The following is a 16,896-nucleotide window of genomic DNA, read 5'->3' on the forward strand; positions in this document are numbered from 1 at the left end:
AACACCCTGGGAATCTGCTAAACATCACACAGATACACCAATGTACAGGACTGAATCTGTCTCATGGGTCTTTTTTGTTCTTTCCCTTTCCCCTTCCTTTCCTTTTTCCTTCTCCATCCCCTTCCACTTCTATTTCTTCTTTCCCCTTTCCTCCTGTTCCTCTTTCCTTTTTCTCAGGTATTTTACTACATTTTATTCTCACTGAGGTATCATCCACGTGTCCAGGCACTGTCTCCCTTTCTTTTCTGCTGGAACACAATGAGAACCTGCAATATCTAAGACACCAGCTTTATTTCTTTCCATGATGCGTGGCAGAGGAATCCTGTGCACTCAGCAAGATGTCCCTGGAAGACTAATGTTTGTAATCAAAATAAAAAACATTTAAAGTCCAGACCCTTCCTCCTTCCTCTGGAAGATCATCCCAGTTCTTCAACAATGTAAACAGTTTAATTTTTTTCTTGAAACCAGTTTTTAAGCTCATCTTTCCTCCAAACAACCCATTTCAGTTCCTGGTCAAGAATGCTATATCAAAATAAACTTTTTTTTCACAGGGGACCATATAGTGCAGTTGAACCCTGACACTCACTGTTTCTTTGAGATTCCTTCTCTCTGTATTTCTCCTTCTTTTTGTTTATTTATTTATTTAGGCTTTTTTTTCTTTCTTTTTTTTTTCTTTTCTTTTTTCCCCCTTAATTCACAGCTGCTGTTCTAAGAAATGTAGCGTACCAGAAGATTTTCTGTAGGACTCACACTCCATTGCTTATGGTAGAATATATCCTAGGTATATATCCTAGATATATAGAATATATCCCAGGTAACTGAGATGCACAGAAGCTTCTCAAGGTCTGTGCTTCGATACTTCAGATGCATGAATGACCTGTGAGGGCACTGATATTTTTGCATAGATTAAAGAGGGACTATGGGGTGATGATTCATCTGATTTGTTTTAGAGGTCAGCTTTGGGGAGCTGCGAAAAATGGGGTAATAGACTCCAGGTCCCCCTGAGCGACCACTTCAGGTGAAGACACTTGCAGCGTAAATGTCTGTATTTAGCCAGACAAATAGATCTCCCTTTCCAAGGTGGATATTTGGGTTCCCTTGTCAAACTAAAGGAAGCTCATCCAATGATGAGATGAATCTTCTTTCAGAGATATCCATATCTCCACTGAACCAGGAACCAAAATCACTCAGTTAAATCAGACTTCAAATTTTTAATCACTTTAACATTGACTGGCAGGAGCCCTTCACTAAGTATCTCTAAAAGAAACTAAGGGCTGCAGAGACGTTGTCCTTCAAGTTTTCCAGAGGAAGTTTTGGAGCTGAGGAGTGGAGAGAAAGGCAGTTTTCTTCCATGAAGGAAAACGGAGTTGAAGTTTGCTTTTTGTTTTCCAATTTGGAGCAAAGCTGCCTAACCTTCTAAGTTTTATACAGAGCGGGTTGTCATTTTTTCTTCTTAGTTTACTAAATAGAACTCAGACTTTCTTACTCCAATCCCTCTTGAAAGGGTTATTTATTGAATTGTGGAGGTGCCAAGAAAATTAATTCATAAATGCCCAGATGTCCTAAGTATATCTGTTGAACTGAGCCCTTCACTGCTTGGGAACCGGCCCTTGTAGGTTCTTGGTTTGCCATTAGTAGCCAAGAACGATGCTGGAACCAGGTTATCCAGAAACAGGGGAACTGATGGTGTATATCAGGAATGGAAATCAATTTTTTGGGGTTTCCACAGAGTTGCTGGACTGGAACAATCTCTGCATGATCAATTTTAATAAAGTTATATTCTCCAGCTGAAAACCTCCCATTCCTCTTAGATTTCTGATTGCTTAGCATTGACAGCAGCACTTCTCTGTCTTTTTTCATTCAGAGATCTCTTTAACCTTCTAAATTAGAGACAGAAATAGAGAAATATCTTCATCTTATGTTCCCTTTTTATCTGCTAGCTGGAAAAGAAAGAACTGTGATGCATAAAAAATTATGTTACTGAGCTCCTTTTGCCAAAAGAAATATAATCATTACAAAATCTTTATGTTACAGCATTAATTGTGAATATTTTAATTGAAAAAGCTGAGAAGTTTATCTGCCTTTTTTTTAGTACTGACACCCAACTATCTGCTGTGTAGGAATTTCCAAAGGAGAAATTGCATGCACTTTTCTGATCTTTTCAGGACTACAAGTGGTTTGGAGATCATTTGCTGGACAGCTTTCTGGGTGGTTTTCATCTGTTAATGAGAGAACATCTTACATTATTTGCCTCTGATGTCTTTCAGTTGCTCCTACTGTTTCAAGGCAGAGACTAGTAAAAGTAAGTTCTTCTAAATAAAACAAACCTCCAAGAGCCCTCACCCCCACCCATGCCAACATACTCTTTTATTACATGTAGCAATAGGACGAGGGATGACGGTTTTAAACTAGAGCAGGGCAGGTTTAGATTAGACATTAGGAAGAAGTTCTTTACAATGAGGGTGGTGAGACACTGGCACAGGTTGACCAGAGAGGTGGTGGAGGCCCCATCCCTGGAGACATTCAAGGCCAGGCTTGATGAAGCTCTGAGCAATCTGATCTAGTTAAAGATGTCCCTGCTTACTGCAGGGGTGTTGGACAAGATGACCTTTAAAAGTCCCTTCCAACCCAACACGTTCTATGATTCTGCATTTGTAGCTTTTTCATTTGTGCCTGAGGAGTCCTTCTGAGAGCATTCATGACTTTGCTAAACAAGGAAACTGAGCAGGGGACTGGTTGGCATCTCATGCACAAAACCTGGATAAAACAGGTTGCAAGAGGATGTATGTGCTTTTTAACCATCTACAGATCTGAGCAAAGCTTCTGTGTCAATTTGCATGAGAGTTAGATGACCCATGCAACTGCAGTGGAAATATTCACATGTATGTCTGTGCCTGTGCATTTCATCCTACATGTGCAGAACCTGTGCAGAATGTAAGATGAGCTGGTAAAAATCAAGGAAGACCCTGTTCCTCACAATAAATGACAGTCCAGAGAGAGGACTACATGCTCAGTCTCTTTTTTTTCTCCTTTAATACAAGGACTTGAAAATGAGCATCTCATGAGCTCTGATTGGCTATATCAGGAGTTCAGGTCACTGATTCTAAACAAAATGTCCTCTTCATCCAGTATCACCTTCTCGAAATTGATACATTTGCATCAACTTCTTCCATTTCAAAATGACAATTTTTTATTTTTTTTAAATAAAGAATTCCAAAGATTTTACTACGAATGCTCCAAACCAGCTCCAATCACGTAGCCATAATAATCTATGACCCTTAAAAGTATTCAATGATCCCTCACCTTCAGTAGATCAGACCTCTCACTTCAGTCAGCAGTCAGGAGATAAGATATTACAAATAAATTATTTTTGCTGGTAAAAGCGCCTTCTTAAAACAGAACTTTGAAACTTATTCAGCATTCCCTACTGTTCCTAGAGCTCTTAGTTTTAATTTTTTCACTACTTTTAAAATCTTTTATTAAAACACAGTTGGGTTGGAGTACAATTCCTGAACATCTTTGTAGGATGAAAAGAGAGTTTGATAAGAAAGTTGTGGATTTTTGACTCCCCTTCAACAGAAATAGAAATGTTACAAAATATCATTGAGAAATAGAAAATATTATGTTTAATATATGTGAAATGCAAAAGGTTTTAATATTTCCCTCAAAGATTCTCCTTTTTTACACCTGGCAGTTGTGAATTAGGATTTTCCTTAAACTTGCCTTCTTCAGACTGAACTTGGAGACATCCTCATACACCTTTAGTTCACCCTACACTTCCATGAACTGTGTACCTAAAGGCAATGTATAAAATACACCAGGATATTGTATGGTTACACCCCATAAACATTTTTTGCTGCATGAGGAAATGGTGGAAGTTGGCTCTTGCACATTTCAACAATGTTACTCAGCCAAGCATAAGAATAAGGGAGCAGAATGGAAAAAAAAAAAAAAAAGGAGAGAAAGAAAAGAAAAGACCAGTCTTTGGAACATTTACTTTTTGCCAGGATTTTAGGTATTTTCAGCGTAGGAACATTTTCCAGCTTCTCTATTAAAACCCTTTTCTTAGTTATAAATAGTGCTACTTTAGCAGAAATGAGTGACAAAATAATTTTCATTTGATAATAAAATTTCCAAATCATGGATCCCTTTTCTTTCGACATTGAGGTAGTCAGCAACAACAAGGCCCCATCTTTCAAAAAAATGAGATCTTTGAATCGAAACAGCTCTCATGGAGATGCCTTTGGCAGTGTGTTCTGGGCTCACACTCAGTGTGCAGGACCTCAAAAAGAATAAATTCGTTTATTGTATTGGAAGGGTCAGTCTTCATGTTATAACATGTTGAGGCCTAGTGGAGATTCCCTCTTTCTCTCTCCTTCTTATCTCCAATTTTCTCCATGTGACCCCACTTGAGAGACAGTCTTCCAGATTCTCAGCTGGTGGAAACTTGTCTTCTTCTGCCTAAAGGGAAAATAGTAATCTCAGTCTAGGATGTTATGGAGAAAAAATTAAATAAACATGTTTGGGCATGGCTGAGGTGGGGTTGTTCTTAGCTTGAGGCAGGGGGGTGATCAGATGATGCCTTGAGGTCCATTTTGTATCTATTTTTCTCTGATTCAGTAGTGTTGAAGTGGTGCTGGAACACAGGCAGGGAACCTCATCTATGGCCAGTCATAGAGTTTACACATTAATTGGTTCCTTTGAGTGCCAGATTGGATCTTATGGTGGAATTTAATTAAAATGTATATTGTTCAATCACTGTAGCAGGAGACGATTTCCATAACAATCTCCCCATCTCTCCATAGGGTTTTCACTTGGTAGATTACTTTTTCATTTTACTTGTTTGTGTTTTTCAGGCTTGGATGTGGAAATCATGATTTTTTTTCCCTGTCCCAGGACTGGAGCAAGTCATTAAAGTTTCCCAGTTTTGCTTCACAGAAGTGGAGCCTATTTAAAGTACTTAACCTTCTGCAAAGCTTCTTTTGTAGCAGGAAGTCCTGTAGGTGACATTCTGCCATGTTCGTGAAGGTCTGTGGAAGAGTCTGGATGCCCAACATTGACCAGAGGCTGAACCAGTCCAGATGGTTCCTGGTCTGGATCGAGTCAACTAAGCAATGAAAAATCTTCTGGTTTCACCTTTTCAGGATATAATTATTTCATGTATCAGACAGTGTGTGGAAGAGTGAAGGAGAATCTGAAAAAAGCTACAGGTGTCACAGGAAGCAGGACTAAGTGAGCCAACTAGTTAAACTCTTATCTCTGAATAAATGGAAATGAATCAATGCTCATTAATTCCAGAGCGGCTAAGGATGGAAGGATTTGTGTGCCATGCCCTGCCAGAAGCAATGAAATGAATGGAACCCTTGGCCATCTGGGTCAATAAAGAGACAGATGACCTGTTTTGTAGAAGTATGGCGAAGAAGGGAACAGGCTACAAAAATTCATGCAGTTGCAGCTTAAGCATTACTTTCTGTCACCTGTAAATCAGGTGTTTAGAGCAGGTCTTATTCATTGCTTATCCTAAATAATATCTGTTCACACTAGGAGTGGAATTCATTTTCCAAAATGTAGACATATAGTCTTTTCTCAGGTATCTTGTGCTATCTAGCACGTCCATGTGATGCTGGCAGATGGGACACTGGATTTAAGGGAGACCCATGCCCTTCTGGAGTGGCAGCTGGAAGTCAGGCAGATACCTTGTGGCACTGCAATTGTAGATGTCTGTGTTCAAACCACTGAACCCATTTGGTACTGAGACGCTGGTCCTTCAGTGGGATGGCAGCTGTTTGTAGCAGAAGAGTCTGGATGGTCAGAGTTAGGGAAGAAGCCAGTACTGTATCCCACGAGTATATATGCGAAGTCACAGAAAATTTTTAATCGTATTGGCAGCACAGTCCTATTGTCTGGGCTCAGGCCATTCGGGGCAACAAAGAAAGGAAAGAAAAAAATGCTATGCATCATTGGAGAAGGAGCCCTGCCAAAGAATTGGATCCACAGGGATCATGGTAGAAAGAGAAACCCAAAATGACATCTTCCATGTGGCGATAACTTGACTCAATTGGTAACGTTAAATGAAAGGGAAGCACTTCAACAGTTTCCTGTTGATGTCAATCTCGCGTGCTGAGATGAAAAGTTGACCTTTCTAAACTGTTTCCCTCCAGAAAAGTTTCAATATTTTGACTTTGTTCCAGTTTGAGAGGAAAACAAATGTCAAAATATCTCCTTGTGCAAGACCAATGTCATTGTCCCATGTGCTGTGCAGTTGCATTTATTGCTTTGTTTATTCAGTGCATCTGATATTTTTCAGTGGAAACATTCAAATTGAGGTGTTTTGGGGTCAGTGCTGAAGACCGGGGCAAGGCTGAACATACTTCTCTCGGGTTTCTTCTCCTCCCTTCCTTCTTTGCAAAGTAACGTGATAAACTGAATCATGTCCAGATTCCATATTCACGTGTCTAGACCTCATTCACATGTGAGCATGTGTTTGTATACACTTATGCATGTGTAGTGGCAAGAAGATAGCAAAGACAAACAGGACCTTGTTTACATCAAATAGTATCAGTAGGGATCAGGGAGTAGGGAGAAAACCCAAAAATCACCATGCCAGAAATATGTGTGTGTGGGGAAACGTGTCAAAGATAAGAGGGAGAGCTGATTGCTGTATGTCTAACTTTCAGAGAGGAACACATTTTTAGCTGAGAGGTAAGAGACTTCCTGGAGTACAGTAAATAATAAAAAGATTGTCTAACATGATAGCAGTACTCATCTCCTTAACTTCAGCCATTTGAAGATAATTTTCTAGGATATTTCAGATGCTTATCTTTGGGTGGATATGAAAGCCAGTGTTGTTTTCGTTCTCTAATGACTTTAGAGGCAGCCTAGAGGATTGAGCTAGACAACTCAATGGCTGAAATTAGGTGAAATTAATCCCATTTTTATTGTCTGTCCTCTGCTGCTGCTCAGACTCCAGTTGAAGACACTGCATACTCCTTGACTTCAAGAGATTTTCTAGTGAGCTAATAAAGGAAGGAATTTATGATTTCAGGAGAGGACAAACATTCAGATCCTTACTGCCAGCAAACAACCTTGAAAAAAACAGAAGTCAGGCAGTGGGGGACATTCTACATGGACAGAAAAGTCTTGGAATAGAAAGTTGGTCCAGCATTTCTGTGAGATGTCAGCAATTTTTAACAGAGCTTTGCCTGGAGATACTCAACTGGTTGGAACTAATCCATTTCCAGAAGAAGTGAATCAGTGTCTAGCAATTCACTAAGCCACTTGCCCAAGTGCTGATTGCTAAAAATCTGTGCTGGTTGCTAAAAATCTGCATTTCATTGACTTCGTGAGGGTAGAGTCCACTGGCACGCACAAGTGCATCCAAGGAGGCAGCCCCCAAAGACTCGTTTGAGCTGGTGAGTACAGGAACTGCGGCTGTCAAGCAGAACATCTCAGGCTAGTTCATAAACCTTTGTGGCTGTGAGAGGAGACACCAGGAGTGGCTGAGGCATGGGCTAAAAAACAGTTTTGTCACTAAGTGAGTATAAATTGTCTCTGAGCAGGTTCAGACTACAGTGGAAAAGATGGTCTCTGTCCATCCAAGGGGAGTGGGTCCCAAATTAACTCTATTAGGGATAGTGAGAGATGAAGCTTAGACTGTTAAGTGAATACAGAGCCACATATATTTCCTTGTACATTATGTACCACATTTTCCTGAAATAAGAGGGAATCTCTACTAAATGGCAAAGAAAAGTGCTTTTGTATGGTCAGAGGCTGCAGAGATTTGCCACCAACTTACTGAATGAGGTTATTCAGGTCATTTATCTTCCTAGGACACAAAGGTCAGCCCAGAAATTAAGACCCTTGTTTAGGATTTGAATGACTTTAAACCCAAAGAACTAAGAACCCCCCCTTTTGGCACTTCAGGGCATGTTTCGGCACTTCAGGGCATGCTTTTGGCACTTCAGGGCATGCTCTAGTGGCAGAGATTGTAGGGGGTTTTTTTGTGTGTGTATGGTTGGACTCAATGATCTCAAAGGTCCTTTCCAACCATGAAGATTCTATGATTCAATGATTCCTGTGAGACTTCCTGTAGGACAATTACTTTAGGTGTGATTCAACTTGCATATTAAGACAGCTAAAATTAGAGATGAGATTCAACCTGAGATTCAGACATCTAACATGTGGGAATTATCCAACCTTCTCGTAGCTGAGGCTACTATGTTCTAGTGGCCAAAGATGCATTTTCTTTCTCATTCAAGGAGGGGGTTTAGCACTGGGGAGTCTGGATGGACTGTGTTTCCTGCTTATCTAACATGACACCTCTCTATAGCCTACCTGAGAGGAACATTTATGGTTACATCCCAAAAGTGCCTTATTATGCTAAGAGGAAATACACTGGCAGGGTTGAATAAGGCATGAGTGCTATTCTGATGTCCCTCTTAACCTGTCTTTAAATAAATAAACTCATCCACTGTATGACTTTAGAGGAATTCCCATGACTTAATTTCTTAGGGAGGGACAGCTTTGTGATTAAGGCTGTGGCCTGAATCCAGAAAATGCTCCAGATTCGTCACTGAGTCTCCCATTTGAGCTGCTTACTTGGGTACCAAAAGTAGTTGTGCCAACCATTTCTCTCCCCTTGCCTGAATAAGGTACAGGTCCAACTGGTTTGGATAATGAATTGGCCAGGTCATCGATTTCTTGACCTTAGGTTTCACAGTATCTCTGATTCACCCACTTTGTAGGGTTTTATAGCCTTCTCTTGTACTAAGTGGGGTTCAACTCACTTAAATTTAAACATTTAAATATTGGCATCTAGCCTAAACTAGTTATGTAGGTGTTGTACCAGAGACTGATTCTTAGAAACCTACCTTTAGAAACCAGGCTGAGCTGCTCTCTGGAGAAGCTGATCTCTCTTCATGAACTCTAGAGGGAGCCTGGATGACTGCTTTAGAGTACACACACAATTTCTAGACAGCTAAATGAGGTGATTCAAATCCTGACATCTCTGCAGTCGGTATTGCATTTCACTATCTCAGCAAAACATAACATTTGGTCTTGGAAGCTGTGCAGTTCCAGTTGCATTTTATATGTGCTTGGGTGAGAGGCGGCTATGAAAAAACAGGTACCATAAGTGAAAATCAAAGATGGTGGGGACCTTTATACACTGATGAAAGAATCCTATTGCCATTACTTTGCTGATGGATCAAAAAAATGAGGCAAGGACCAGGAAATGGCAAGAATTGGTAAAAAAAAATAATAAAAAATTCCTTAGAGTATTCATGAATGTAAGAAAAATATGTATCAGTCAGTCATATTTATTTCCAACCTTCCTCATAAAAACAATCAAGTTTATCACAGTTATTATATAGCATTACACTTATTTAAATTTATTCAATATGTGTTTTGCCCCTGCCTGTCTATCTGCTTGTCAGGTCTCTCAGTCCCTGCCCCAGTAACTTTTGAACCTGTTGCTCAATTTTAAATAAATTTAACAGATGGATGAAAGTCCTGTAAATATTAAGTTACTCTAAGTATTGTGAAAATAGATTGCTGAGTAGAGAGGAAAAATTCGAGGAAAGAACCACCCCCAAGGCAGAGGCTGTAACGTGAAATCAGTCACCAAAGAAACTATGGGATGGAGCTGCAGGAAAAAAAAGGTTGTAAGTTCTGCTGTTTGCAAAACTGCTGTTCGCAAAACTGCTGTTCTTTTTCTTTCTTTTTTTGGTTAAAGCAGAAATTGTTTCCCTACATCCGTCCCAAAGTTAAACAAAATTTATTTATTTTGAAGGTTGAGTAAGCTGTAATCACGCCACTGCATTGTGGTCTGCCGAGTTTGAGTGGACAAAGCCTAATTTAGAACCATGTTATAAAAGAAAACTAGAGAACCCAAAATTCCCAATCCTATAGTGAAATCTGTTTAAGCATATTTTTAGTATTTTTTTTTTTAGTGGTCACCTACTTTTGCAATGTTGATTTCAGCAACTCAAGTTCACCCAGACGGAAGTTATGAGCACATGTTTCTTGAGAAAACCTAACTGTAAAAGGTTTCCCTGACAAGAAGATTGTAATAGTAAGGAAGGAAAGGGAAGGGAAGGGAAGGGAAAATGGAAGGAAAAAGGGAAGGAAAAAGGAAAGGGAAATGGAAAGGGAAATGGAAAGGGAAAGCGAAAGGGGGAAAGAATAGGGAAAGGGAAAGCAAAAGGGGGAAAGAATAGGGAAAGGGAAAGCAAAAGGGGGAAAGAATAGGGAAAGGGAAAGAGGGAAAAGATAGGGAACAAAGTGGAAGAAACAGCTTTCAAGACTATATCAAAACTTCTCAATGCTGATCACAATGTTGGGTTTTTTTTACTGCTTTCTTTAAATCAACATAGACAATAAGAACACTGGAGGCTGGGAAGGAAGTGCATGATAGGACCAGGTTTGCTGTTGACACCCTGTTCTTCATGCTGGTAAATTCACAAAGGCTAGAGAAAGCCCAAAGAAAGCTGCGAAGTCTGTTACAACGGCACCTCACCAAGAACAATGTGTTTTGCTCAACACTGCAGTTATGGTAAGATTTATGGCTCCTACTCCAAGAATTTAGCTTCTTAGCAGATGAGTCAGGCAAAAAATGTCTTGCTCACAGATGGTGAGCAGAATCATAGAGAAATTAAGTGACTTGATGGGGTCATAAAACCAAACTGTTATAGAACTGGGAATTGATCCCAAACCCCTTGAATCCTTGCCTGATGACTTAGAATAAAGTTGTCAATGAATTTTATCCCTATGCAAGTAGAATGTCAAGTTCAAGTCAGTTATCTGGATTCCTTTTTCCCCCATCAAAGAGCAATTAGCAGCTCCAGATGTTTTGTTTCACCTAGTTCAGCCATCTATCTTAAGGTGGGACTGTCAAGCTTGGACTGATGCTTCTTCAGTGACTGTTTGCAAATAAGCACTCAAAAGATTTGAAAAATATGGTACACACAAAAAAGAACCTGTAAGGTTGCCTTAGAGTGACTTCTTGTCACAGTCCAAGCTCTTTTCATATATCATTCACTATGTGAGCACTGTTAGACAGACAAATTGCCTATTCAAGCACTGTGGACAGCCTGTTCCAGATGAATTATTAAGGCCTTAATAGACATCTCAGAATGAGATTCCTCTCAATTAACATTAAGTCTCTATATGTTAAGCATTCAGTATTTAATTCTAAACTCTTGCTCCCCTCCAAGCCTCTCTCTGTTAACGTTTTGGCCAAGCCATCACATTCATCCAGGATGCCTACAACCAGGATGGAAAGCTGATCCAGAATAAAACTAATTACATTTTCTGTTGAATTAGTTTTAACTCAAAAGGTTTCTTGAACCATCCTATATGGTGGTCGTAGGAACGTCTGTGGCATTATTTACTAAAATACATCATGGGAGGTCAGGAATGAGCAGGCAGATGGACAGACGGAGGGTGAGTCCACCTCTTTGGCAGTGGTGCAATTTATGCTTCAATAGGATGGGAAGCAACGGCCAATGGAATACCCATGTCTGTGCCAATAGAGTCTAAGTGCTCTGCAACCTGCAGAAAACGTCAGTGCTTGTGTTGCAAGTGCAAATATTTGCATAATGCTCAGTGGAAAAGTTTAACCAAAGAGCAAAGAAAAAAGATGTTTTGCACTGAAGAATACTTTTTTTTTGTGTGTGTGTGTGTGTCTAGTCATCCCACCGTCCTCACCATTAGCATCAAATCACCAGGAAAAGAAGACCTTCCTTTCCTCTGTGCTATGAGATGCCAAAGCATGGGAGCTGCAGGGCTGGCTCCATATTGCTTGTATAACACCATATCAATTTGCTAAATTTAATTACTCGTGCCAGTTGTTAAAAGGCAGGGAGAAAGCACAGGAGTCAACATTGCTTAATTGGAAGGCAAACATGATGTAGTGAAGGGTGAGGGAGAGGCTCGTTTGGGGATTATTTTTTTTCTCTTCTAGTTTGGGGATTTGGGGGGACTTTTTTTCTCTGCTAAGTACTTTTTAATAGACATTTTATAGGCCTTAGGCAAATGATTTATTGAACTTCATCAGTTGACAAGGTGAGCACCAAGTCATGCAAGTTCCTTCAATGGCTACTGGATGTACTAGAGAGCAATTTGTCCCAAGTATCTTATACACCTATTTTAACATGTGAAGATCTGCTCTTTGGAAGCGTTGACTTCTTTCTTCATTGATAGAGATCATGACTTTATTAACATGTTTAACTTTTTGATGACTAGAGGTAGGGGAGATAAATCATTTGTCAACATCCTAGTTTCTTCATTCATAAAAAAGGCATTTCAGGGAATGTAACAAAATGGTGTTCTTAAGGATTTGTGCCCCCTCATTGATATTCCTTCAAATGTCCGGTGACACTTCCATTAGGAAAGAGCCTGTCTGTGGAGGGTTAGTCCAGGTTATTTCCATGCTGGATGGCACGCCTGTAAGAGTTGGCAAGGCAGTACCTATGTCCTGATCACCTGGATGGTTGCTAGTAAACTCACGTATAATGAGTGAATTTAATGTGCTTATCTTGCTTTGCGCACTGATTCATACCTTTTTTCCTCTGCTCAGATACTGGTTTTCATGAGTTTATTAAGAACTTTGTTATCCCTGAGACTTCTAGCCCTGTTTCACTTGAAATTGTCTAGAAGTTTCCGGCATTATTGAGGAAGGAACCTCCAGAGAAATGGCAAAACAGTTAAGAATCAAAAACTGTTTTTCTAGGAAATTATGCTGATAATACACTCTGTGAGGGAAGGGAAGGGAAGTGTTTTATATGTTTTATAGGCCTGGAGTGTATTTCCAAGTCAGTTTTATCTTATCTAGAAACACACCTTAAACATAAGTACTTACTGCTCATATAAGGCAGACTTAAGGTTGTTAAGGTGATATAATATAACATACTATATATTGATAGATTATACTTAGAGTTTAACCCTAAAACTTCAGTGCATTTTTGGCCTGAGGAAGGTTTTTGTGAGTATCATTTTGTTTGGGGTCAGAAGAATATGAAAATATTGAAATGGTGCATTTGAAATGGTCCCATTGCCATGTTTCTCAAAATTACTTCATCCAAAATAAAGGAGATTTGAATTCAGGACCAGAAAAACTTTCTAACAAGAGGATAATGAAATACCGAAACTGATCACCTGGAGAGGAGCACATGCCTTCTGCCACTAGAGGTTTTTAAGGACAGATAGGTAGATATGGTGGGAAGGGCTTAACAGACTTGGTAATGACCATGGGATTTCTGAGGGTCCCTTCTGATCTCATTTTCTAGGAAACAGTTTGATATGTCTTAGGGGGGGGCCTTCCCACCCCTCCCCCCTCATCCTGGCCAACCCAAGCTGATAATATCTCCCATGGTGTAAGATATATACTTACAAAGTCACAACAGGCTTTTTGCATAAAGGTATTAAAAAGAAGAATTAAAATTATTGTGGTTATCAGTCTTTTGGAAAGCCATAGAAGGCCTTCTACGGATGCCTTAGTAGGACTTTTTTTCCTCTGGATGAATTTAAATTTGTTCTTATCAGGGGTATTTTCTCATGCTGAGACTTAAGGGATCTCGGATGGCACCAGACACCAATTTTGAGTCACCAGAGTTGTGTTCCAGGGGTCTTTGTTGAATAGGCTACTCCAATCTGCCTCCCCAGGTGGACAAGTCCCAAGAAAATGCTGAGCTTTTGAAAACTCAACCATGATTGTTGAAAAGAGGTGAAAGCAGAGACCAGAGGTAGCAACAAGAAAGGGTGGAATACTTCAAACTGCAGGCCTGGTTTAGACTTTTAAACATGATTTTGTTCATTTTATGAGAAAGCCATCAGCAGAGATGTAGAGATGAAGCCAGCAGAGAAGTTAGCACTTGACTTTATTGTATTAACCTTTGTCCCTCCTCACCCCACTCCTATGTCACCTGCAATTCCTGTGTAATTAGAAGGGTTGAGGATAATGCCATGGAGGCCAAAAATTGAAAGCTGATAAAAAGAAACTGCTTTTCCATCCGCCTTGGTTCATTGAGTTCAAAGGCAGGAGAGTTCACAGATATGCATGTCTTGGTCTGGGTTACAAAGGACCTTTGCAGGTGAGGTCATTTGAAAATATATGGGCCTTTTCTCAAGGCAAAATGTAATCTGGAGTGAAATGACCCGTGTTTTAGGAAAAGACATAATTCTTCCCACCTCTGTGCTTCAGCCACCTTCCTAGGCAGTTAAGGGATTGGATTTTTTTGAGGGATATCATGCCAGAGCTGCCCAAATGCAAGGACTGTTGCACTTGCTCATAAGTAAATGCTGTTGGAGGCTACTTGATCTGTTAGATATGTGGTCAGTTTACCTTGGAGTAGCTGAATGGAGTATGGTTGGTGTCCATGCTCTTTGCCTGTGCCAAATGCAGACCAAAACAAGCTAGCATAGCCTGTGCTAAAACTAAGATGATTTGCACCATCTTGCATCCTGAGGGGCCTGAGAGAACATGCCTAAGCAATTATTACCTTCAGTAGCATCACCACGAGACTCATTATAACTTGTCAGTCTGTGGTAGTTTGTGAGTGCTTGAGTCCTCAGCAACACCAAATGCCTGAACTATCAGTTCACCTCCAGGGACGGGGCATCCACAACTTCTCTGGGCAACCTGGGCCAGTGTCTCACAATCTTCTGAGGTCATGTACCCTGATCAGATCCCACAGGCCTCGTGTCTTAAGTTAAATGACAAAATCTGCTTGCGATGAGTTGAAGGATAGAGTTGTACAAACAGTTTAGGGACATGAGTCCTGCATTCACTGAGAATCACCCCTGCCCCTGTTCTGGGAATTGCACTGCAAGTTTGCAAATTAGTCTGCACACGGCCATATGCAACCTGTGAGATTTCCTTAAGTTTGCTCTTTCCTCCAATAGCGGCAAGACTTTTTTCAGCTCCTGCCACAAACTATCCCCCTTGCTGTCACATCATAACATGTCTTAGCCCTAAGGCAAAGAGACAGACCTGCAGGTTGCAATTTCAGGTGATACACCAACAAGTCTCTAGGCCTGTAGGATGAAGCATGTGTTTCTGTCTGGCCAGCATCTGAATTGTTGTGACTACTGCCAAGCCTGCTGTAGATGCAAAGCTGTTACAATATTATGACAAGCAGTTTTCAAATCCCAGGGTGCTTATGAAACATGAGGAAGTTTATGGCCCACGGCGTCCCCTTCCCTGCTGAGGAGGATGAAAAAGAAAGCGCCGTCACCTTATCAGATACGAATGAATGGATGGTCTGTTATTAGCTAATGGTCCCAAAGGCAAGAAGCAGTTAACAGTCAGCAAACTCCTACCATGAATATGGTACAGGCTAATGCCCATGGGATATTTTTTTTCTCTTTAAAGAGAAGTTAATCATGCAGAACTGAAATACTTTCCTCCGTGCTCCTACTCTGATTGCACAGACAAAGGAGACAAAAACAAAGGTTTAGTGGAATTCCATTGAAGGGGGGTGGAGGAAAACTCTCTTTAAAAGCTTTAAAAAATAGAGTGCTTTTCTATTTTCTTGTCAAAGAGCTGTCTTGGCCACCTGCATCCTGAGGCGGGAGGTTTAGTGATGGCTGTTGGATCCCAACAGCGCACAGAAGGGATGAGCTTTGGCTTAGCTCCAGGTCCCCTTTGGAGGAGGGCAGTGACCATTGCAAGGGCCTGGTGGGTCTCAAAATGTGCAGATTTACTGAGGAGGAAACTGGGAGGACAATCGCCTCCTTCCTTTAGCTTTGATAAGGGGATGAGCAGTTCTGGGTGGGAGCTAGTCTGTGGGTGAATGCAATAGAATTGTAGAATGGTTTAGGTTAGAAGGGACCTTAAAGATCACCTAGTCCAACCCCCTGCCCTGGGCAGGGACACCTCCCACCAGACCAGGTTGCTCAAAGTGTCATCCAGCCTGGTCTTGAACATTTCCAGAGATGGGGCACCATAGCTTCTCTGGGCAACCAGTTTCAGTGCCTCATCACCCTCAGAGTGAAAAATGTCTTCCTGATATCTAATCTGAATGTCCCCTCTTTCAGTTTGAAGCCATTACCCTTTATCCTATCACTACATGTCTTTGTAAAAAGTCCCTCTCCATCTTTCTTGTAGGTGCCCTTCAGATACTGGAAGGTCGCTCTAAGGTCTCCCCAGAGCCTTCTCTTCTCCAGGCTGAACACACCCAACTCTCTCAGCCTGTCCCAATAGCTGCGTATCAGGGGGAGGAGGACTCCTTTTCCTGGATCACTAGAAGGGTGGGATAGAAGTGGTTGGGACTGAGGATGCAAGGTCAGTTTAGCCCTGCTCGCAGCTCCTTGCTCAATGTTTCCCACTAACCCTACATTTTGTCTTACTTAAGAACATGGTCCTTCCTGCTTAAAGTCTCTACAGGATCTACACTTGCTTCAAACCTCTTTCTCAAAGGCGCGTCAGGGTGACAAGTGCTTTGCCATTCACAAGCGTCAAGACAAACTTCCTCAGCTGTTTGGATTTTGTTTTGTTTCATGTAAAATTCAGGCCGTTATAGAAAGTGATCTCAGATGCTTTGACTGAAACATAGAGGTCAAGTGTTGGAGCTGAACTGCGATCTGTTAATTGTAATAAACAATCTGTTAATCTGCTGGCAGATACGCCTTGCACAATGACAAGCACATTGTGGGCTCATAAAGGAAGCACTCTGACCAACTTTGATAATAAAATACCTTTCCCTGTTTGGGAAGGCTATCTATCTTACATTATCTTTTTAATTAGCATCACCCCTCCCGATAACCCCCGAACTACTGGAATTGCAGTAGCATAACCCTGCTTTTGGAAATTTACTTTAAAATGTATGCCAATACCCTGGAGGCAATAAATCCAGAAAGTCAAAGAAGGAAATGTTTATCTCATCATTTTAACATCAC

At 40.8% G+C, this 16,896-nt stretch overlaps 1 long non-coding RNA gene across 1 annotated transcript in view; it reads left to right on the forward strand.

Moving 5' to 3' along the window:
• Positions 1-7,342: 7,342 nt before the first annotated feature.
• Positions 7,343-16,896, forward strand: part of LOC134510548 (uncharacterized) — a 28,917-nt gene continuing 19,363 nt past the window's right edge. The window contains exons 1-2 of the long non-coding RNA XR_010069654.1: positions 7,343-7,412; positions 10,374-10,552. This is a non-coding gene — a long non-coding RNA (uncharacterized LOC134510548). The remainder of the gene's footprint in view (positions 7,413-10,373; positions 10,553-16,896) is intronic.

This window comes from Chroicocephalus ridibundus, chromosome 2, assembly GCF_963924245.1.
Source record: "Chroicocephalus ridibundus chromosome 2, bChrRid1.1, whole genome shotgun sequence".
NCBI classification, from domain to species: domain Eukaryota; kingdom Metazoa; phylum Chordata; class Aves; order Charadriiformes; family Laridae; genus Chroicocephalus; species Chroicocephalus ridibundus.